The sequence below is a fragment of the Acanthochromis polyacanthus genome, chromosome 17 (assembly GCF_021347895.1).
Source record: "Acanthochromis polyacanthus isolate Apoly-LR-REF ecotype Palm Island chromosome 17, KAUST_Apoly_ChrSc, whole genome shotgun sequence".
NCBI lineage: Eukaryota > Metazoa > Chordata > Actinopteri > Pomacentridae > Acanthochromis > Acanthochromis polyacanthus.
Genome location: NC_067129.1, coordinates 36944886 through 36968705, shown reverse-complemented (window position 1 = coordinate 36968705; position 23820 = coordinate 36944886). Strand labels below are relative to the sequence as shown.

At 40.0% G+C, this 23820-nt stretch overlaps 1 protein-coding gene and 1 long non-coding RNA gene across 2 annotated transcripts in view; one reads left to right on the top strand and one right to left on the bottom strand.

Moving 5' to 3' along the window:
* LOC110970730 (CLOCK-interacting pacemaker-like) overlaps positions 1-23820 on the top strand; it is a 611892-nt gene that overhangs the window by 509237 nt on the left and 78835 nt on the right. The window lies entirely within an intron of this gene.
* LOC127530571 (uncharacterized) lies at positions 10978-16723 on the bottom strand. Its single transcript, XR_007937146.1, has 3 exons — positions 16184-16723; positions 14755-14853; positions 10978-14074 (listed from the first exon to the last, which is right to left on the bottom strand). It is a non-coding gene; the product is annotated as an uncharacterized LOC127530571 (long non-coding RNA).

Genomic DNA, 23820 nt, shown 5'->3' with positions numbered 1-23820 from the left:
CTTTAAATCATTTTTCTTAGCATGATCAAATAACTTATTTTAAATCATTCTCTTCTATAGCAATCATCATTTCCAGAATATATATCAGCCTATTAAAATCATTCTTGCATCAAGCATAAGCATAATCATGTGGTTAACTTATATAGTTTCTCATTTTAACTTTTCATTGGTTTGCTTAAAGCTTTTATTTAGGTGGTGGTTGCTCCTGGGATCTCAAATAACTAGGCCCCACTTGACAAGCCAAAGATTAATTAAATATTTCAGAATTTTGATTTACTATTCCAAACTTTTGAAAAAGCTACAAACAGGAAAATTATCAGACTCGAGACGACATATGATGACAAGAATTTTCTAACTGTAGTAATGTGCAATGATTTAAACCTTGTTTGGAGTTCGTAGCTCATTTAGACTTAAAGATGAACAATTTAAAAGCCATCAAGCAGGTTTAAATCATTTAGTTTTGAATCATTTTGGAAGACTAAATTTCAAACTGCAACTTCATTCAACTCCTGAACATTTAATTTAGAAACTTCTCTCTTTATTTCAGGTGGCGGTATCATCGGTGCATTGAAGTTCACTGGGAAGTTCTGAGATTCAAAAAATGAGGGTATAAAAAGTTGTAGATTGTAGCTGAAAAACATATTTACTGACCTGGAGTCAGAATGTACAGATAAAATGTGCTGTTGTCTGAAAGGCCCCAATCAGAATATAACTGTCAGGATCCTCCTCTCACTCTCACCTGACATCCCTTAAACCCCATCCTGCCTGGACAAGGTACGTTTTATCCGTTTGTTTCCTGGCTATAAAAGACACAAGCAGAAACAAAAAATCAAGCCGTTTTTTCGTTTTTTCGTTTTGAGCAAAAAACAAAAAAACAGGAAACGGTTCGTTTTTTCGTTTTTTCGTTTTCACCCCAAAATGAAAATACGACTCAATATTCCGTTTCATTCATGGGCGGGGCTTCGGACCCTGCCAGTGCACAATCAAGCTCCTGCCCATCACAATAAAGCTCTTGCGCTGGCATTCATAGACAGACTGACTTTCATTGTATTGCCTGCCCCCACTGCACTTCCCTAACTCTAAATCAAAGCAAGTCGTGTACACAGTAATGACAGTCATAACCAGTGGTGTAGTCTAGTTTTTTCTACTGGGTATACTCCAACCTCATAAACCAAAGCCAGGTCAGGTTCTCATATATGTGCGCGTGCGCACACACACACACACACACACACACACACACACACACACACACACACACACACACACACACACACACACACACACACACACACACACACACACACACACACACACACACACACACACACACACACACACACACACACACACACACACACACACACACACACACACACACACACACAGCACCAGCTCCTTTATTTCAAACAACCAATTAGATACTTATAGAGATTATAGCGTCAGCAGCTCCTCCTCCTGCCATCAGGTAGAGCTGATGTTTCCTCTTCATCAGGTAGAGCTGATGTTTCCTCTTCATCAGGCTCCCTTTCCTAAATGTTAACCTTAGCTCCAGCTGTAGTGTTCCCTAAAGTCGCAGTATTCACAGGACAAGCAACAGGCTTATTAAAACACTGAAATAGTTTCATTTAGCTTTGCTTTCTTTTTCTTATTTTTTCTCCACTGACTGATGTTGGGTCATTAGAAGTTCTAGACTCATGTCCCTCTTCTGCTAAGCCAGGGGTATTCAGCTAAAATTCAGAGAGGTCCAGTCAGCAAAGGTCCAGAACATCATAATGTCTAACTTGAGTTACTGTGATATATGCTGATGTAACCTGGTAGTTTTATTAGAGTCTGCCTGTAATCAAAAACTGACCGTCAAATAAATTCAGTACGGTTCAAAAACATTTTGACATTTATTAATAAATAACTTTTATGTAACTGTATATCTTAAAATAAAGTGCAGAACTTAAAAAAAGCATGACTGAACAACCTGAATCAACTTCTATACATCTTTTATAATACCTAAATCTCATAAATGTAAACATTTGAACACTTTTACATTTTTGTCTCATATCACTCCCCTAATATCTCTGCAGCTTAATGGGAGAACTGAGCTGCTGCTTGTTTGAGCCGTTCTCAAAACATATTTTGATTATGTTCATAGTTGAGAAAGCTGCCTTACAGCTGTTTGCTGAGCCAAACATGTTCAGCATGTGACCACAGTCTGTCCTCTAGAGATGTATAAGGCACAAAAGATAGGACTCTCAGAGTCGATGCTTTGTAGTGAATCTGAAGAGCCGACTCCGAACGTATTTAATGGAGTATGGAGTTTAACACTGTCCTAGCAGAAAACATGTTACTGGATCCTAGATTAAAGAAGCTTGCCTTCAGTGACAACAGAGCTGTTGATGAGACACTTCAGAGAATATGAGCAGCAGCAGCAGTCTGACACCTCCACCATTAGAGGACCAAGTGGAGGAGGAACCTCAAACTTCTGCTGTGGAGGCTCTTTGATGGAAGAGCTACAGGAGATGATTCAGGAGAAATCCTCCAGCTGATGTGGTAATGGAGGATCATATCTAGAGGAAGCCCTCATCCAACCAGCAGACGACCCACTGAGCTGGAGCAGGACAAGGCCTCAGTCTGCCCCACCTGGTGAAGGTGATGGAGGAGAGACAACTTCTTCCATCTGAGAGAATCTTCTCAAAAACACGGCAGATATTCACTGAAAGAAGAAATGTATCAGCCCATCCAAGCTCAGCCATCTGATTTTTGTGAATGTCAGCCAGCTCTGAGGACATTTATACTGTTTGAATACTGAGTCTGGTTCTGGTTCTGTTCTGGTTCTGTGGGTTCATGTGCAGAGTTTTGTTCATTTATTTTTTGTGCAAAAAAGTTTGGTGGAAATAATAAACAAAAGCAAGAATACCTGTTTTTGTAACAGAGCAAATATACAAAATGAGTCAATTATAAGGCTTCTCATAAAAACACTGAGCGAAAAAGAGTTTGTCAAAACGATTCATATTTGCCAGGTTAGGCAAAAACGTGAGGCTACAAAGAATAATAAATTAGGAGCCATTTGAGAGCCGAAAGAACAGGCTTTTCTTTGGAAGCAGTGCCAAAAGCTCTCTGAAAAGAGCTGAACTTCCATCACTGCTGTCCTCTTTGTCCCTCATCTCTCAGCTGCTTTTTGAAGGCAGAGCTGCGATGCAATTCAGCGACGTCATTGGCTGAGTAGCGTCACGTGGGATGCCTGAACTCGTACATAATTGGTCTGTGCGTTTCTGAGCCGATAGACCAATGATAAACACTGGAAAGCTGCACCGGTAAAATAGAAGCGACCTGTCAAATTTACACCCGTACAGACGGCGTCTGGGTCCGGATCCGGACCGCGGTCGGCCTTTAGTGAACCCTGTTCTCAGCCAGACACCTTCCCCTGTCCCATACAGCTTCACCGCTTCCTGACACAGAGAAAAATGAACGTTATGTCAAAAAAACATACTAATACATGTGTTTGCGCATTTTTAAGTGGTTATATGGAAATTCGGACCGTATGTTTTGTGTCTTGTGCTCTAGAGGACAGACTGTGGTCACATGCTGATCATGTTTGGCTCAACATACAGCTGTAAGGCAGCTTTCTCAACTATGAACATAATCAAAATATGTTTTGAGAACGGCTCAAACAAGCAGCAGCTCAGTTCTCCCATTAAGCTGCAGAGATATTAGGGGAGTGATATGAGACAGACAAAAATGTAAAAGTGTTCAAATGTTTACATTTATGAGATTTAGGTATTATAAAAGATGTATAGAAGTTGATTCAGGTTGTTCAGTCATGCTTTTTTTAAGTTCTGCACTTTATTTTAAGATATACAGTTATATATAAGTTATTTATTAATAAATGTCAAAATGTTTTTGAACCGTACTGAATTTATCTGACGGTCAGTTTTTGATTACAGGCAGACTCTAATAAAACTACCAGGTTACATCAGCATATATCACAGTAACTCAAGTTAGACATTATGATGTTCTGGACCTTTGCTGACTGGACCTCTCTGAATTTTAGCTGAATACCCCTGGCTTAGAAGAAGAGGGACATGAGTCTAGAACTTCTAATGACCCAACATCAGTCAGTGGAGAAAAAATAAGAAAAGAAAGCAAAGCTAAATGAAACTATTTCAGTGTTTTAATAAGCCTGTTGCTTGTCCTGTGAATACTGCCACTTTAGGGAACACTACAGCTGGAGCTAAGGTTAACGTTTAGGAAAGGGAGCCTGATGGCAGGAGGAGGAGCTGCTGACGCTATAATGTCTATAAGTATCTAATTGGTTGTTTGAAATAAAGGAGCTGCTGCTGCTGCTGCGTGTGTGTGTGTGTGTGTGTGTGTGTGTGCGCGTGTGCGTGCGCGCGCGCGCGCGTGGACATGTGAGTGCACGCGCACATATATGAGAACCTGACCTGGCTTTGGTTTATGAGGTTGGAGTATACCCAGTAGAAAAAACTAGACTACACCACTGGTTATGACTGTCATTACTGTGTACACGACTTGCTTTGATTTAGAGTTAGGGGAAGTGCAGTGGGGGCAGGCAATACAATGAAAGTCAGTCTGTCTATGAATGCCAGCGCAAAAGCTTTATTGTGATGGGCAGGAGCTTTATTGTGCACTGGCAGGCTCCGAAGCCCCGCCCACCAATGAAACGGAATATTGAGTCGTATTTTCATTTTGGGGGTGAAAACGAAAAAACGAAAAAACGAACCGTTTCCTGTTTTGTTTGTTTTTTTGTTCAAAACGAAAAAACGAAAAAACGAACCGTTTCCTGTTTTTTTGTTTTTTGCTCAAAACGAAAAAACGAAAAAACGGCTTGATTTTTTGTTTCTGCTTGTGTGTTTTATAGCCAGGAATCAAACGGATAAAACGTACCTTGTCCCTGCCTTTCTCCTCTTTCTCTCTCCTGGTGCATTTCTCCTGCTCTCTCTCCCTCTCTCTCCTGACAGCAGCTGTGGATGAGGAAGCAGCTGAAGCCACCTCCGCCTGAGTCTGAGCAGCTGACACTCATTCCGATGATTGCACACCAACAATAAAGGACCGGCTAATGCTGCAACACCCTGCCAGATCGTTAGCCTCGACCTACCTTGTCAGTCGCTTTCTCGCCTTTTGTCCTGATGTTTGTATGGAACAAACCTTTAACCCTGTTTTCTCCTGTCTTGCCAAAATCAGCTGCTCAGACTCCTGCCTGCTGTATGTCACCGGTTTCCCTTCTGGACCCAACCTTTCCCCGGACAATGGCGATTTTAGGGGGTGGCCTGGGGTGGCCTGGGCCACCCCTGAAATCTCATTGGCCACCCCTGCGGCCACCCCAGATCTGATAGGAAGTTGGTCACATGGGCGTAACGGACGCGGGGTAGCGTGGGACATGTCCCCTGCACTTTCCACGTCTGTCCTCTCTGTCCCCCGCACTTTTTTTCAGCCGTTACAACAGCTAAACCCGTTATTAGCATCCAGTAACGTGTTTTCCCGAGCCGTCTTTGAATGCACCATGAGCGCATGCTAACGCAGGTGTTCCACAGGAGACGTGCTGCTGTGTTGAGCAGTGCTGAACGTGCGTCTGGAGTAATGTTTAGCAAACCAGCCAGAGCCAGCAAGAAGCAAAAAACTTTACACCGTTTTTTCCAAACAAACCGTGTAAGTTGTGTGACCTTGTTGGATGCAAACAATGTTAGACTTGTTAGCTAAATGATGACAAGGTAAAATGTGGCAATATATCAATATGTTAAGATGTTAACAATAATTTAAATGTTGTTGCCTCTGTTACATTACCGCTAATTAGTTTATTCTTGGAATTAACCCAGTCCTCTTTCATTTCTGGGCAGAAGATGTGCTCACAATTGCTCTCCATGTATTTAAGTCTTTTGGTCCCAAAAGAGGAGAGCCAGGGAGGGAAAAAAAAGAATAGGCCATCTATGGTATAAAAGTGGTTAAATTTACAACTATTTTTACTGCTTCTCTTTCAAATTCTATCTCAGAATTTTGATTTTTAGATTTGTTAATGATTATTTCCATAACAAAGAGCAGAGTCAGGCAGGAGATGGACCAGAGGCAGCGGCCAGCAGTAATGTTGACCATGCAGGGTCTGCAGAGGTGAAAAAAAATATATAAGTGGCTGAGAAAAAAGTATGTACAGCCATGGCCATAAGTTTGGACACAAGTACCATGATGCTTGTGAATCTTAGAAAATACCACAAAATTTTCACTTACAATACAGTACACAACTCCTGAGAACTATATTAAGTTTCATATTTTTAAAAAAAACATCAAAAGAGTTTGGTGTCATTTTGTTATTCTTACCAAATTCGGTTGTGAAAGTACTGCATTTTTTTTTGTTATTTTCTTCTAATATTATGTTTTGGGAACAAAGTTGTTCCAATTGTTGGAATTTATTGATAATATTATATCCCTTGTTGATTTGTTGACTAATTAAACTGGTGCTGTCAGAAAATATTAGTTATGTTCTGTAATAGACATCAAAACAGACATAGTAAGTCATGCTGTGTCCAAACTTATGGCCATGGCTGTATCTATGGGTTAAAGTGATTTTGAGGTTAAATTCTACTGCAATTTTTACTCTTCCTAATGCTATTTCAGAATTTTTCTTACCACATTTTTTTATGTTTATTGCCATAACAGAAAGAGCAGAGTCAGGGAGGAGATGGATCAGAGGCCAGCAGCAGGGACAATGATGTAGGGTCTTTACAGGTAAGGAGAGATTATAACTTCCTGAAAATAAGATATCTATTGCAGGGAGAAACCAGGCAGTACTGATCATTTCATGTTCAGTGTTTGGCACCTCTGGCTACTCGTCCAGTAGATGTTCAAGGGCCATTGTTGTCAACTCAACTAGAGTTTGGCCACTAAAACTTTAGATTTTATAGTTTAAAGTTTTATACTTTATAGTTTAAAGAACTCGCCTAGTTGGTCCCCTGGTATTGTACTGTGTCTGTTAGGGATTATGTGGTTCTTTAGCCACTAAGGACGGTGCAATTAAATGTAAGAGAATGATAAATCGCTCTGAAAAATTTGTCCCCCTCACTTCTGAGATGGTGGTTACGCCCATGTAATAATGGGAAATGGAATTTAAAAATAAACCAGAATAGACACCTTTATTCAAGACTTATGAGACAGGAAATCATGGGAGAAAGAGGGGATGTCACATGCAGCAAAGTACTGGGATTTGAACTGTGGTCGGCTGCGTACATGGCATTAAACTCCGCTATGCCATAGCCACCCCACACTAGCTTTGTGTCCCATCAAGGCCACCCCGGTAAAAAAGTCCTGGATACGCCACTGTCCCCGGACCCCCCCTCTTGGCACTGTTTCCCCCCTTTCTCCTGGCACCCCCCAGTTCGGCCTGTGAAGACCAGGAACGAATATCGAACCATCCCGGTTCTGATCACTCCAGTCTGCCCTGCCTGCGCCCTAGCTCTCCAGCTCTTTGTCCCCACTTCCCCTCCAGCCGCCAGGGATCCCAAGACCACCTGGCACCGCACTCTGCTTCCCCTCCTGGAAACACAACGGTCGCCGATCCCCGGCTGGAACGCTGCCCACCCAGCATCACTCCTCGCTTCCCCCCGACAAGACCCCGGCTCGCCACTCGCCAGATCCACTTCCCCCTCCCTACAATAAATCACTTCTTAACTGCATCTTTGCCTCGACCATGTGCTCTCTGCTCGGGTTCTTTTCCCATTGTGTGACAATAACAATATATATTTATATATGATGATTTCATGGGCCAAAAGGAAGACGTGGAAGTCAGTTTTACTATTTTAATATTCTAAGTGTCTGTCCGTAATTGATCAAAACATTTTCTATTGTGAAATAAGATATGAGTTTTGTGTTGTTTTTAAAATTAGGATGAAAGCTCCTCATTTAATTTCTCACATTTTGATTTTAATCTCTACAGTAGTAGTAGTAGCCTTCAGTTTGACATCAATGAGCAACATTTTGTATAAAGCATTTTGCAGCTCCTCTGATAAGTGCACTCTTGTCATCTTATTTTTGTGAGAAAATAAATATTTGTCAGGGAAAACTGATACTCTTATTAAGCTGAGTCACTTTACTTGTATATGGCATTATATAAGTAAAGTGACATTATTTGGCTTTGTTTTCTTATGATTTACTGGGTTTTGGAAGCCGAATTCTGAATTTTCTTAGAGAAAAGCATTAAAAATACCATGTATGTTAAATAACTAACTGTTTCTCCTTCTTCTGTGACTTGGTATTATATCTTTAGAATTAGACAGCCTCTGGTCCAGGTGTGGGTTATGTAAGAGCTTCCTTGTATACCAAAGCTGTTTGTCCATTTTATGAAACAATGAGGCTGCAAGATAGCCGATGTCACAAACATTGTATCATTCAATTAGTGTTTGCAGCATCTGATAAGGAAAATCTTCAGTCACTGTTTTAGAAAAGCTTGTCTCAACTCAGTGCTTCAGTTTAATGTCGGTAAACTTTATTCTTGATGCCAGAAATAGTAGTTTGAGAAATTAATCTTTAGTCTGGGGTTATTTATTAACTTTTTTGTGAACTTTTAAACACACGTTATCCATGTTTGCTCAGTAGGGGCAGTATTGCTTTATTACGAGAGGTGGGTGTGTTGGCTGTCCTACCTTTGATCGGGAGGATCGATGCTAGTTTTTTCTCTTGATGGAGTCACTCGTCCAGCACATGCTCACTTTTTGAAGGGAGTTCTGGTGTTGGAAGATATATAGTTGCTGCCAAAAAGATGTGGAAATCAACTTTAAAACTCAGAAATCCAAGCAGTTTTAGAGTGTTTTCTGCTCCTGTCACATTTTTACTCTGTGTGAACTCATTTTTCACTGCAAAAAATGTCCTGCACCTGCATGGAAACAGCACAAACTTGAAGATAGAGGCAGAAAAAACTCAAACGACTTCTCTGCCATGTGGTACAATCAAAATGTCATAAATCATAAAAAATATTCATAAAAGAGGAATTTCTTTGATTATGAATTTAACGAGATTGAAAAAAATCTGGACTCAACACGATTAACATTTTTTCAAGTGACCACAGGTTCTAAGTATACTGGTGGAAAAAAGGTGCCTCTGCATGTTAAGATATTTTAATACTTATCTCCTATCTGTTCTGATTTAAAAACAGCCTGCAGTTCAGCCAAAGAGGGGAAGAATTTTTAGATTTTGTCTGTTAGTTGTACCTGACTCACCTATGACTTCACAGTTGCACAGAAAAGTGCAGATTGTTCTGTTTTTCATAGAATCTGATTATAGCAAATGAGTAATTTTTAATGATTTTAAATGCAACATATGAATAAAGTATTTTTGATGAAATATCACAATTTTGCCCCAAGATTTTTGTTACTTTTCCAAATGAAATGTCACATAGCACTTTATTAGATCAAGGACTGTCTGAAAGTTGAAACTCTGAAGATTTGTTTCTGTTTTTACAGTTCGTGGCTCTGGTAAATGATCTCATTTTGGTGATTTTTCCTAAAGAAAATACTGGTGGTTAATATTAGATGGCCACAGTACATCCAGGAATCACTCAGCTTTTCAGTAAGAAGCAAAAAGAAAATGAAGGGAATTTAACTTTACTTTGTATGCTCTGTTGGCTGTGAAGAAACAACAACAAAATTCCAATTATATAATTTAACCAGTTTGTCATGAAAACATTTAATCTCATTTCAATATTTAGGTCCTAAGTTTTGGGGTCCAAAGCAAAGCTAAAATGTGCAACATTTCTGCATTTAAACATCTAAAAATAATTGGACATATGCTATAATGGGCTGCACAGTGGTGTACTGGGTCGTACTTTCGCCTTGTAGCTAGTTCAAATCCTGGCCTGAGCCAGGGATCTTTCTGCATGGAGTTTGCATGTTCTCCCTGTGATGAAATCGATCTGTTTGGCAGCGATGAGGATAAAGCTGTGTATAGAGAATGGATGGATGCTATAATTTCTGCTGAATGTTTGAACTCAGAGAAGTTGTATTTATCATTATTATATTTAACTATATTTACTGTCACAGTGTACTTCCCCTTGGTTGTCTGTCATTGACATCACATCCCATTTACTTACTGTTGCCAGAGAAACACAGCAAACACCAGATGTCACATCAGAGACAGTTGAAGGAAGAAGAATGACTGTATTGCTTTTATTGCTCACTCTTATCAAATTGTAAGTTAGTAACCAACGTTAGAGTAGATAATGATATTCACAGTCGATAAAATGTGAATATCCGAACGTCAGATAGATATAAATGTCAGATTTTTTATCAGCTGTGGTGGTGAAGACAACAACTCCCATCATCCCACACGATTTCATGACATCATCAAACTATTTTGTTTGTTAAGTTTGACGAGGAGACCTCTAGAGGAAGAAATTAAATATTGTCAATTTAAAGGTATAGTTCGACCAGGCGTGAACTAACCGTGACGTCACGTGTTGGTTTCAACGCCGAGAAATTTTGCTACTTCCTGGTTGCCATTTTGGATTTTTTGGAGCCAGTGACGTAAAAAGCGTCATCAAACAGGCTGGACCGGAGAGCAACTCGGGGCAGGACCAGTCAATGGGACTGTCAATCAAGTATCGCCACGCCCCCTGGCTCCGCCAACTTTAACGATTTATTTAAAATTCAGTATTGATTTATTTTAAGATCGGCCACCTGATATCTCATTTTGACCATGAAAACTAACAGGAAAAAAATCCTGAGCTGTAGAAAATCAGTCTATCAAATTTTATTTTTTCCAAAAATGAATTGGGGTCTATGGAGCAAAAGCTTTTTGGAGCCAACCCTAGTAGACGGCGTGATATTGCAAGTTTTTGACACTTCCGGGTGGGCTTCAATTTTGGAGCCAGATGCTATGTCCATCTTTATATACAGTCTATGAATTCGACATGAGCCACGACACTCAAACCGCCTGTCTAGTATTGAGCCACTAAAACAGCTATAACCCATAAAAGGGAAGCCAGTGTCATGAAAAATCTTTTATTTTTTCATATTTCTCACACTTAAATATTCAAAATCATCTACTTAAAATTCCTATTTATTGAATATTAGACGGAGATAACCCACAAAATGCAGTTTTTAAATGACTGAAAACCTATATCACCCCTGTGAAATAGTAATTGCCCCCCTACACCTAATAAGTGTTTGGTCCCTTGGCAGCAACAACTGCAGTTAAATGTTTGTGATCAGTCTTTTACATCACAATCAAAGAATTTTGGCTCATTCTTCTCTGCAGAACAGTTTTAATTTTGCCACATTACATGATTTTTGAGAATGAACTGACCTTTTAAGGTCTTGCCACAGAATCTCAATCATAATCATCAGTCCACAGGATTTTATCCCAACAGTCTTGGGGCTCCTTGATATTTTTTATTTTTTTTGCAAAAACCGGACAGACCTTTATGTTCTTTTTGGTCAGTAAAGGTTTGATCCATTTCTTCCTCATTGTGGAATCATGTAGATGGACCTTAACTGAGGCCAGTGAGGTCTGCAGATCTTTAGATATTAATGTGGGTGATGTTGTGACTCCTGGATTAGATGTCGATGTTCTTGGAGAAATGTTGGTCGTTGGTCCACTCCAGGGAAAGTTCACCACTGTTTCATGTTTCTCCATTTATTCATTCATCCATCCTAATTCTCACTGTGGTTTTCTGGAGTCCCGGAGCCTCAACAATGGATTTGAAACCCTCCAGACTGATAAATGTCAATGACTTTGTTTCTCATCTGTTCTTGAATCTCTTTGGAACATTGCATCATGCTGCTTTTTGAGATCTTTTAACAACTTCACAATGTCAGACAGGTTCTATTCACTGATGTTAAAATCCAACAAGCCTGGCAGTAAGCATAAGTGAGTGAGGCTGACAAGATTGCACCTAAATTTGACCATTTGGTAGACTGGTTGCTCTGAGGGCAATTACTTTTTCACATAGAGTAAGATGGACTGGACAGCATTTTTCCTTCAAAAAGAAAAATAAAATCCTCATTGGAAAAACTACTTTTTCTTGGGTTATCTTTGTCTTACATTAAAATTAGTTTGATGATGTGAAACATTTACGTGAGACAAATATACAAAAATAGAAGATTTCTGTAGGGGGGTAAATACTTTTCCATGGCACTGTATGGTGAAAACATATTCCACTAGAAAGCTATAACATCACTTTGGATTTAACATAAACTGGTTTATTTATTTGGTAAATATAGGGGGCCAAGGTCATGGAGATGTTTCCATACATCTTGGTTACTCTCACTGCACTGAAAACAAACCAGACACTGGTCAAAGTGCAGGAAATTTAACATTTTTATACACTTAAAGTCGTCATTGTCGTGCATAAAAATTGTGAATCAGTAAACTCCCCAACTCATAGTAGTGACAGCAGAGGACAGGTATGTTGCTGAATTAAATAAAGACTCACAGTTCATCCTTAGACCTTCGTTTTTACCTGCCTATATATTTGTATATGGTGATTTAACATGATATTTGTGCAGGTAATCAGAATCATGTTAACAGTCGTCACATTTATCAGTCTGTCAGTCACATCTGTAATATTTTAAACAACCATTTTTGCTTTTAAATACAGTGGCGGCTGGTGAATTTTTCTCTTGGGTGGCGCACTTAATTTACCAAACCAAATAGCAGAGTCGGCAACACCGGAATACACGAATTGATGTAAATTATGTTCACAGCCATTTGATGTGCTATTACTATGCACCACTACGAGGGTACACCTAAGCACTACTGCTGAGTCAAATAGACAATTAAATGCACGTAAATGTTACCAGCTAGTGAATTTGAATTTATCTCCCCAGTGTTTGATATGATTTGCTCCAGATAAGGTGTAATTGGTACACAAACCCTTAAAATCTCCTTTTCTATAATTAAACAAATTAAGAATGTATAAATATGCAAATCTATTTTTTACTTCAAAAGTAAAAAAGAAACAATTCATTTTTCCAGCTTCAAAGAGTGTCAAGTGCTTCTTCTGTCCAGCAAAATCTTTGGAACAACATATTTATATTTACATACTCAAATAAACAAAAAAACAAATCCATACCTGTGAAACCAACAAACATTGGACATTTTGTTAAAAAAAAAACCTAACTATAAGGCTTAAAGCAGACAGTGCTTCTGTGAGCTAACTTTTACATTAACAACCTTACATGACAATGAGAAAACAGCAAATCTGCATATTTAAGATCAAAGCAATAAAAACTTGTCACTTTGCCTAAAAAAAAAAAAAACTGAAACCATTAGGCATTATACTATGTATAACTGTGCATGTGACAAATAAAACCTATCTTATCTTATCTTAGGCTGTGAGCCCAAAGTGCTTCTGTCAACTAACATTAAATATTTAAAATGAAAATAAAGAAAAACAGTAATTCCTCAGATTTCAGAACATATGAAAATCAACAGGCTTTCAGTCTAAAGTGCCACTTGTGTCAACTAACATTTCTGTTTACATTATTAAATGACAAAAAAGTAAATCCTCACATTTTAGAGATTAAAGCCAGCACCTCTACATCTGTGATTTTTTTTTTGTATGCAAGTTTTGCTCTTCTGTCTTTGAGACATGCAAATTTCTCAATGACTCTATGGTTAAAATCTGGGGTCTCCCTGACAAGTTTCTTTTCCATAGAGAGCATGGGAAGTGCATTATAAGACGATCCTGCGATATTGTGTTCCTGAGGAAGGTCTTGATTCTTGTTAGTGTTGAGAAGCACCTCTCAGATTCAGCTGTCGTCATTGGAGTCGTGATGAGGATCTTCAGGAGAGACACAGTCTCTGAGAAGGTGTCCTGAAGATTGTTGCTCATGAAGAGCTGGTACAGAGCCACAGCACCATTGCAACTAATGAACTCTGTGTTGCTGAAGATGAGCGACAGTTCAGTTTTCAGCTTGCCCTTGTTCAGCATTGGATAGGCCTCCATGGTGGTGTTGAGCGATGCTTCAGGAAACTGGCTGTCATACTCCTGGAATCTGTCTCCTTGAAGCAGTGGAGCACTGATTAGGTGTTTGGTGAAGGCAAGCCTCTCTTTTGCATGGCCCAGGATTGTGCCACAAACCTATAAAGAAAGACACACATTATATCACACAGAACCTACATAAAAGTGTCTTGTCCAATTGTTCACATAACAGCTTACTATGATTATAACACTGTAAAATACCATACAACACACTCAGGTCATGTCCATATTATTGAATCTTATTTGGAAAATGTTTATCTACAACAGAATATCATGTACTTTATTGGAGAAATTGGAGGTTTGGGAATATGGTTGTGGACACCCTCATGTCCCTCTTTAATTTACTAGGTTTCAAACATGTTACTTTACAGAGGAAAAAAACAGACTTCAGCCTTGAATACCAGTGTTAATTCAACACCGTTAATCAATTATTGTTGCTGACATATGTGTATGCTCTAGCAGCTGTTGTGCAGTTGAATTCTGTGTTTCATAAACGCCCTGCTATCTACATGTGGCAGTTTGTCCAGCAGGTTTATCAGCGCAACATGGAGCCATGTTGTTCAGATTGCTAAGGCCAGGAGGAACCGCTGCCAGTTGATATTAGATTTATTTATGAAGCTGTGTGTCCTGATGAGTGGTGAGAAAAAGTTTTGATTGTTCAGGTCACCACTCATCAACTTCAGGGAGAGACGACGTCCACATATATATAGAAAGGAATGACAACAGTCACAGACATATCGTAGGATACTAAGTTACCAGAGCCTCAGCTTTGATCTCACCTCTGTAGCTCATCTGGTCCCAGTGTGCGGCGCTTCTTGGCCAGCTGCTGCTGAGGCACACAGCTGTGATGTTCTTCACTGACAGTAGGGAGGAAGTCTCTGACCAGCCCCAGAAGAGAAAAAAATTAAACTTTAGTTGCCAGGAAACAGAAAGAAATTAAGCACATTAAGTATCATAAATAATGACTTATTATGGTTAACATTAATCAGAAGTTTTGTGACACCCAGCGTTTGTGTGTCTGTCTGCCTGTCTGTCTGTCTGTCTGTCTGTCTGTTAGCAAGATAACTCAAAAACGCCTGGGCAGATTCACATGAAATTTTGAGGGGATGTAGACTATAGTAAGAGGAAGAGCTGATTTAATTTTGGTGGCAATCCGGAAAGGATCCTGGATTCTGGATCACTTTGAATTTTTTTAGTATGTGGTCCAAAATATGACAAAAACATCATAGGTTAGTATGTTGTCCAACAAATTGGAGCAAGGTGTCCAGATAGCTCAACTGATTAAGAAGGTGATTCGTAAACAGAAGAGATGCAGGTTCAATTCCAGCTTATGATCCTTTACTGCATGGGTTTCCTGTTTTCCTCTCTATCCTTGGCGGAGGTCTGCACTCTCTAAGTGCTTTTCTAGTTACAGTCATGTGATGCGTACATAAGTGAGTGTGAGTTTTTCATTTCACACAAATTATCCACAAACAAGACGACATGGTCATCAATATCCCCCGCCACATGTGATGTCTATGAGTCTATATCCAAAATAGTGATAAAGGGCCATAACTCTGTTAAATATTATCGCACAGGTCTCATTTTCGAACTTGATCAAGGTGTCCATGGTGTGAAGCTACACACTAAATTTCGTAATCCTAGCTGTAACAGTTTCCGAGAAAAGCTGTCCCCTTCATCTCGGACAGACGGACGGACGGACGGACGCACGGACGGACAGACGCACGGAAGCACGGACGGACGGACAGACGGAGGCCAAACCTATATCCTCCTTTTCCACTTCGTGGAGGCGGGGGATAATAAATAATAATGGAAACAAAATCATTGTCAAAATCAATCATTGTTACTCATCACTAATACATCTAAGACTGCATTAGTTTTAAATATTTCCTTTAGCATTAAGTGTTTGGGTAAAACTCAGTTTATTTTATTTTTTCACAATAAACAATAGTGATATAATGTAAATGAACTGGGAATTAAAGGTAATAAAGAAAATGTTAATACTCTGAAAATGATCAGTTCAATCAAAACTTTTATTATCTGGACTGATGGTTTAAAAATCTAACTATGTAAGAGGAAAATGATATTATTATATAATAATTTTATTACAGTTTTTGACTTGGACATTTTTGTCCCATAGTACTGCGTATGACACTTTTTGTGAGAGGATGCATAAGGCTTTATATGGTTACATACAAATGTATTTACCTGATCATTTGCACGTTGTCAGTGAAATGCTGCGTCACTCTGTGGACAAAGACTGAATCGATGGACCTCTTCTGGAATTGGCCGTAGAGCATGTCCACATGAGGCATGATGCGGTGGAAAAGCTCCAGGAAGAAGCAGAAGGTAGCATCCTCCAGGAGTCTCACAAAACCTCCAGCTTCATGGACAGTGGTAGGATCAAAGTCACCTGAGTCCCTGATGGTTTCGAAGCACTGAAGGAGGTCGTCTTTGTGCTCAAACACAGTGTTGACAGCACGGCTGTGGAAGTTCCACCTTACTGTGCTTGCTCTTGGAAGCCTGTGTGCCACCACTCTGTCAAGCACACTGGTTCTCTTGGGGGATCTTGAAAAAAATCCTGAGAATCCAGCTAGGTCAGAGAAGAACTGACCAACTTTTGGGATACGGGATGTCACCTGCTGCATGATAATGTTGAGCTGATGAGCATAGCAGTGGACATACCGGGCTTTGCAAAAGTTCTGTTACATGGTTTCATGATCTTTAGAGACGTTTACATGTCGGAGTGAAAAATTCCATTAAATAAACTGAAAGTTCTACCTTATAGGCAGGTGTCCTTAATACATTTTTTTTTTTTTTCCGGTGAAGTTGTATCAAGATGGAAGTCAAAAGAGTTGAGATATCTGCTCTCCTTCATGCTGGCCACAACAAGTCTGACAGAGCCAAGCAGCTGAACATCAGCCGGATGACCGTCCACAGAATCGCGGAGAGGCTCAAGAATGGTGAAGATCTTTCAGTGATCTTTCAAGAATGGTGAAGACCTGAAAGATCTTCACCATTCTTTAGCCTCTCCGCGACTCTGCGGACGGTCATCCGGCTGATGTTCAGCACAAAGGAGAGCAGATATCTCAACTCTTTTGACTTCCATCTTGATACAACTTCACCAGAGAAAAAAAATTGTATTAAGGACACCTGCCTATAAGGTAGAACTTTCAGTTTATTTAATGGAATTTTTCACTCCGACATGTAAACGTCTCTAAAGATCATGAAACCGAGTGTAACAGAACTTTTGCAAAGCCCGGTAGTGTGCATTCGCATACACATCACTGACTTTCTTCTGTACGCCACCTGTGGCTCCTCTCATGACACTCGCACCATCACAGGCCTGGGAGATGAGCTTGCTCTTCTCGTCATCAGGGAGAATGAGGCTCAGCCTCTCCAAAAGTGCTGTGGCAATGGACTTAGCTGTGGCAGATTGCAGAGGTATAAACTCAAAAAATCTCTCCTGCACTTCATTCATTTTGTAGATGTAGCGGATCACAAGAACAAGCTGACACTGGGTGGAGATGTCCATTGTTTCATCAGCCTGGATGGACATGAAGTCTGCACACTGAACTTCCTCAGTAATGGACTCTCTCAAAACTGCCAGCATGCAGTCAAGGAATTCATTCTGCACTGTTTTGGATGTCCCTTTAAACACAGTGGCAGTCTGAAGGTGCTCATGGACAGCTGCACAAAATCCACCAGCCCTCTGAAAACACCTCGATTTTGGAGCTTTCACTCTCATCATGGCTTCTCAGGACGAGCTCAAAGGCACCACAGAACTTAATGCAGTCTATTATTTTAGACAGCACATACCTATTTTTGTCGACCTCCTCGTTATATTTACGGATGCCTATCCTGTAGCCATCATCAAGCTGAGCTGCTATGTTAGCTCTCCCAAACATGCCCAGACGCATAGCATTTTCCATGTGGCTCCTAGCTTGCTCATGCCTTTTTACTTTCTCGGAAAAATGCTTTAAATCCGCCATACCTGTCTGAATCCAGGCTTGATCAGTTCCCTTGGTTTAAAAAAGCAGGCAAGGGAAGCAAAATAAAGCACCTGCCTCACTGCATCCTGTCAGCCAAGACGTCTTCTCATACCAGGCCCGCGAAAAAGACCGCGTATATCTCCTCCCTCTGTCCTCCTTCTTCTTCTTCTTCTTTTTGTTTTATGGCGGTTGGCAAAAAACTTTAGGTTGCATTTACCGCCACCTTCCGGTAAGGAGTGTGGGCCAGGAAGGCCCCAGCATTCAACACCTTCTTAAACTCTCCTAATTAACCCAGTGACACGAAGAAACGTCAGCAGCTCTTTATATACATCGAACGTAGAGTCTCTCTGCAAAACAGTCCCCAAAGAAAAGATTAACCCTCTATTCTCCAAACGTCTACTTAAAACTCTTCTTTGCTGTTCATACTTCCTGCATCTCATCAAAACATGCTCAACTGTCTCATTCTCCTCACAATTTTCACACTGCCCCGTAGGATGCTTTCCAATCAGTTTCAGAGTACTATTCAATCGTGTATGTCCAAATCTCAATCTCGCTACTACATCTTCTTCCTTCCTTGCCAACAGACCCCCAACCCCTGGCCCCCTAATCTTCTTTTGAAATGAATAATAAAACCGTCCCTTTACCTCCTCATCCCAATCTCTCTGCCATTCACTCTCTAACTTCTTTTTAACTATGCTCTTAATTTCAGCCTTGCTGTACTTAATTTGAGAATCCACCATCTCTTTTCTTGCCCCTCTCTTTGCATAGGCATCTGCCAGCTCATTCCCTTCAACTCCTATGTGTGCTGGTACCCAAAGAAAAACTAATTGTTTTCCAGACACGTTTATTCGATAAACCACTTGTAATATATCGTATACTATATCTTGCCTCGACTCAGACCTCATATTTTGTATACTCATTAACGCACTACTGGAATCCGACGCTATAACTACTTGCATTGCTGCACTTTCTTCTACCCAGTGTAACGCAAACAAAATTGCCACTAACTCTCCCGTAAACACTGCTATATTATCATTTACCCTTTTAAAAACTCTAATGTCAAGACTTGGAATAACAAAAGCAATCCCAACCCTCCCATCTTCTAACCTTGACGCATCTGTATATATTGATAGCCAGGAGGAAAACCTCTTCTCTATATCCTGTTACACTACTACTACTACATTTCTTTCCCTGTAGCTCAAGATCTACATCAGGCCTTTTCAATATCCATGGGGGGACTACAGAGATCGGAACAGCAGGACTAACATCCATCTGTGCAATACCAAAGTCTCGAGCTTTTCGTCTACTTATCCACCCAAAACTGTTCAGCTGAGCTCGCTCCCCTTTTTGACAACTACATAACAGTTTTAAACCTGGATGATTACTTTTATGACCCCTAAGACCTGCCCAATATGTCAACAGTAGCTGTAGTCTTCTATATTTTAGAAGCATCTCTCCTAACTCTACCTGAAGGGCAGACACTGGAGTTGACTTCATTGCTCCACAACAAATCCTCAGCGCCTGGCTCTGCACTACATCTAATTTCATTAAATTACTTTGTGCTGCCGAATTATATACTACACATCCAAAATCAATAACAGATCTGATTAATGCTGTGTACACTATTTTTAAGCATACTCGACTTGCTCCCCAGTCCCGCCCTCTAAGGCATCTCATCACATTCACTACCTTCTTACATCTCTCCTCAGTTTTCCGAATATGCAACCTCCAAGTCAGCCTGCTATCAAACCATAGTCCTAAATATTTAAACTCATTCACTCTTTCCAAGTTTTGCCCATATAATGTCAACTTAATATCATTGCTTACTCTCTTTCTAGTTAGAAACATGACCTTAGTTTTATCTACAGAAAATCTAAAACCCCACTTTAATGCCCAGCTTTCTACCTTATTGATACCTTGTTGTACTTTTTTAACTATATACTTGATGTTCCTACCTCTTTTCCACATTACACCATCATCAGCAAATAGAGACACTCCAACCGAGGACTCCACGTTACAAAAAATTTCATTAATCATAATAGAAAAAATTACTGGACTAACAATGCTACCCTGTGGTGTTCCATTTTCAACGACATATTCCGAACTAACATCCCCCCTACTCGTACAGCTATTGTTCTTCCTGATAGAAAGTCCCTAACCCACCTTAAAATCCTTCCTCGTAGACCCATCTGATGTAGCCTAATGATCAAACCCTCCCTCCACATCATATCATACGCTTTCTCAACATCAAAGAACACGGCAGCCACACATTCTTTGTTACCTTGGGCCTTCCGGACCTCCTCTTCTAAAATTAACGAAGGGTCTACTGTGCTTCTACCTTTCCTAAACCCATATTGGTGACCTTTTAATAACTCATTACTCTCAAGAAAGAACAGTAGTCTATTATTGATCATTTTTTCCATCAGCTTTCCCACATGTGACGTTAAAGCTATGGGCCTATAACTTGCAGCTTGGCAGGGATCTTTACCCGGCTTACATATTGGGACAACTATCGCCTTCTTCCACTGCTCTGGCAGATTACTCTCTACCCACACTCTATTATACAACCTCAACAAAACTCTCTTACTACTTTCGCTGAGATTCCTCAGCATGCAGTAACTAATATCATCCTCTCCAGGTGTAGTTTTCCCACAGTCATTTAATGCCATATTAAGCTCCTCCATTGAAAACTCTACATTTACTGCAATTTCATAGTCATCAACATCCTCAAGGGCTTCAATGTGGTTCCCCACTGTCTTTCTTCTTGCCCCTCTTTCTTCTACACCCAGATTTCCATTACTATGGACTTTCACAAAATGCTGTACTAACACTTCTGCTTTTCCTTTATCATCTAACACAACCCTATCTCCACTCGCTATAACTGGATATCCAAACCGTTTATTATTACCCGACATTCTCCTAATAGTCCCCCATACCTGACTCACAGATGTTTGTCTTCCTAATGTGTCACAGTAACTCCTCCAGCATGACCTCTTGGCCTCTTTTACTACTCTTCTCACAAGTGCCACTTTCCGCTTGTACTCACAAAGATTTTGATAACATACATTTCTTTTAAATGATTTAAAGGCCTTATTTCTCTCCTTAACAGCATTAGTACACTCAACAGACCACCAGGGCACCATCTTCCTCTTACCTCTCTCTTCCTTCCTCCTTATTGTCTGCTTAGCTGCTTCCAATACTGCACTGCAAAAGGATGTATTAAAATCATTAATATTGGCATTTACATTTACTCTCTTTATTTCAACATCACAAATATACTTAAACTTATCCCATTTAACCCCATCATAAATCCACCTTCCCACCCCCCCTGTGCAAACTTCCTCCAAACTGAGACCCAGTTCAACTACTATTGGATAGTGATCACTACCTATAGTTGTTTCACCATCTACTCTCCATGTGCAAACTCCTGCAATACATTCTGATACCAATGTAAGATCCACAGCTGATTCACTCCCATTATAAACATTAATCCTTGTCATACTCCCATCATTTAACACTACCAAATTCCTTTCATCCATCAATTCTTCTATCACTGACCCATTCACATCATCATACCCATCCCACAGTGAACTATGTGCATTAAAATCCCCACAGCATACCACCCTACCTTCTAAGTGAACACTTAACTCCTGCAACCCTTCCATTGATAGCCTGTTACATGGATTATAAAAATTTACCACTCTCATTTTACCCTCTTTTGCCCAAACCTCTAAAACTATAAACTCCAACTCTGTCCTCCTACTGTTCAATGGCGATTTTAGGGGGTGGCCTGGGGTGGCCTGGGCCACCCCTGAAATCTCATTGGCCACCCCTGCGGCCACCCCAGATCTGATAGGTAGTTGGTCACATGGGCGTAACGGACGCGGGGTAGCGTGGGACATGTCCCCTGCACTTTCCACGTCTGTCCTCTCTGTCCCCCGCACTTTTTTTCAGCCGTTACAACAGCTAAACCCGTTATTAGCATCCAGTAACGTGTTTTCCCGAGCCGTCTTTGAATGCACCATGAGCGCATGCTAACGCAGGTGTTCCACAGGAGACGTGCTGCTGTGTTGAGCAGTGCTGAACGTGCGTCTGGAGTAATGTTTAGCAAACCAGCCAGAGCCAGCAAGAAGCAAAAAACTTTACACCGTTTTTTCCAAACAAACCGTGTAAGTTGTGTGACCTTGTTGGATGCAAACAATGTTAGACTTGTTAGCTAAATGATGACAAGGTAAAATGTGGCAATATATCAATATGTTAAGATGTTAACAATAATTTAAATGTTGTTGCCTCTGTTACATTACCGCTAATTAGTTTATTCTTGGAATTAACCCAGTCCTCTTTCATTTCTGGGCAGAAGATGTGCTCACAATTGCTCTCCATGTATTTAAGTCTTTTGGTCCCAAAAGAGGAGAGCCAGGGAGGGAAAAAAAAGAATAGGCCATCTATGGTATAAAAGTGGTTAAATTTACAACTATTTTTACTGCTTCTCTTTCAAATTCTATCTCAGAATTTTGATTTTTAGATTTGTTAATGATTATTTCCATAACAAAGAGCAGAGTCAGGCAGGAGATGGACCAGAGGCAGCGGCCAGCAGTAATGTTGACCATGCAGGGTCTGCAGAGGTGAAAAAAAATATATAAGTGGCTGAGAAAAAAGTATGTACAGCCATGGCCATAAGTTTGGACACAAGTACCATGATGCTTGTGAATCTTAGAAAATACCACAAAATTTTCACTTACAATACAGTACACAACTCCTGAGAACTATATTAAGTTTCATATTTTTAAAAAAAACATCAAAAGAGTTTGGTGTCATTTTGTTATTCTTACCAAATTCGGTTGTGAAAGTACTGCATTTTTTTTTGTTATTTTCTTCTAATATTATGTTTTGGGAACAAAGTTGTTCCAATTGTTGGAATTTATTGATAATATTATATCCCTTGTTGATTTGTTGACTAATTAAACTGGTGCTGTCAGAAAATATTAGTTATGTTCTGTAATAGACATCAAAACAGACATAGTAAGTCATGCTGTGTCCAAACTTATGGCCATGGCTGTATCTATGGGTTAAAGTGATTTTGAGGTTAAATTCTACTGCAATTTTTACTCTTCCTAATGCTATTTCAGAATTTTTCTTACCACATTTTTTTATGTTTATTGCCATAACAGAAAGAGCAGAGTCAGGGAGGAGATGGATCAGAGGCCAGCAGCAGGGACAATGATGTAGGGTCTTTACAGGTAAGGAGAGATTATAACTTCCTGAAAATAAGATATCTATTGCAGGGAGAAACCAGGCAGTACTGATCATTTCATGTTCAGTGTTTGGCACCTCTGGCTACTCGTCCAGTAGATGTTCAAGGGCCATTGTTGTCAACTCAACTAGAGTTTGGCCACTAAAACTTTAGATTTTATAGTTTAAAGTTTTATACTTTATAGTTTAAAGAACTAGCCTAGTTGGTCCCCTGGTATTGTACTGTGTCTGTTAGGGATTATGTGGTTCTTTAGCCACTAAGGACGGTGCAATTAAATGTAAGAGAATGATAAATCGCTCTGAAAAATTTGTCCCCCTCACTTCTGAGATGGTGGTTACGCCCATGTAATAATGGGAAATGGAATTTAAAAATAAACCAGAATAGACACCTTTATTCAAGACTTATGAGACAGGAAATCATGGGAGAAAGAGGAGATGTCACATGCAGCAAAGTACTGGGATTTGAACTGTGGTCGGCTGCGTACATGGCATTAAACTCCGCTATGCCATAGCCACCCCACACTAGCTTTGTGTCCCATCAAGGCCACCCCGGTAAAAAAGTCCTGGATACGCCACTGCTACTGTTGTCTAATTAAGACG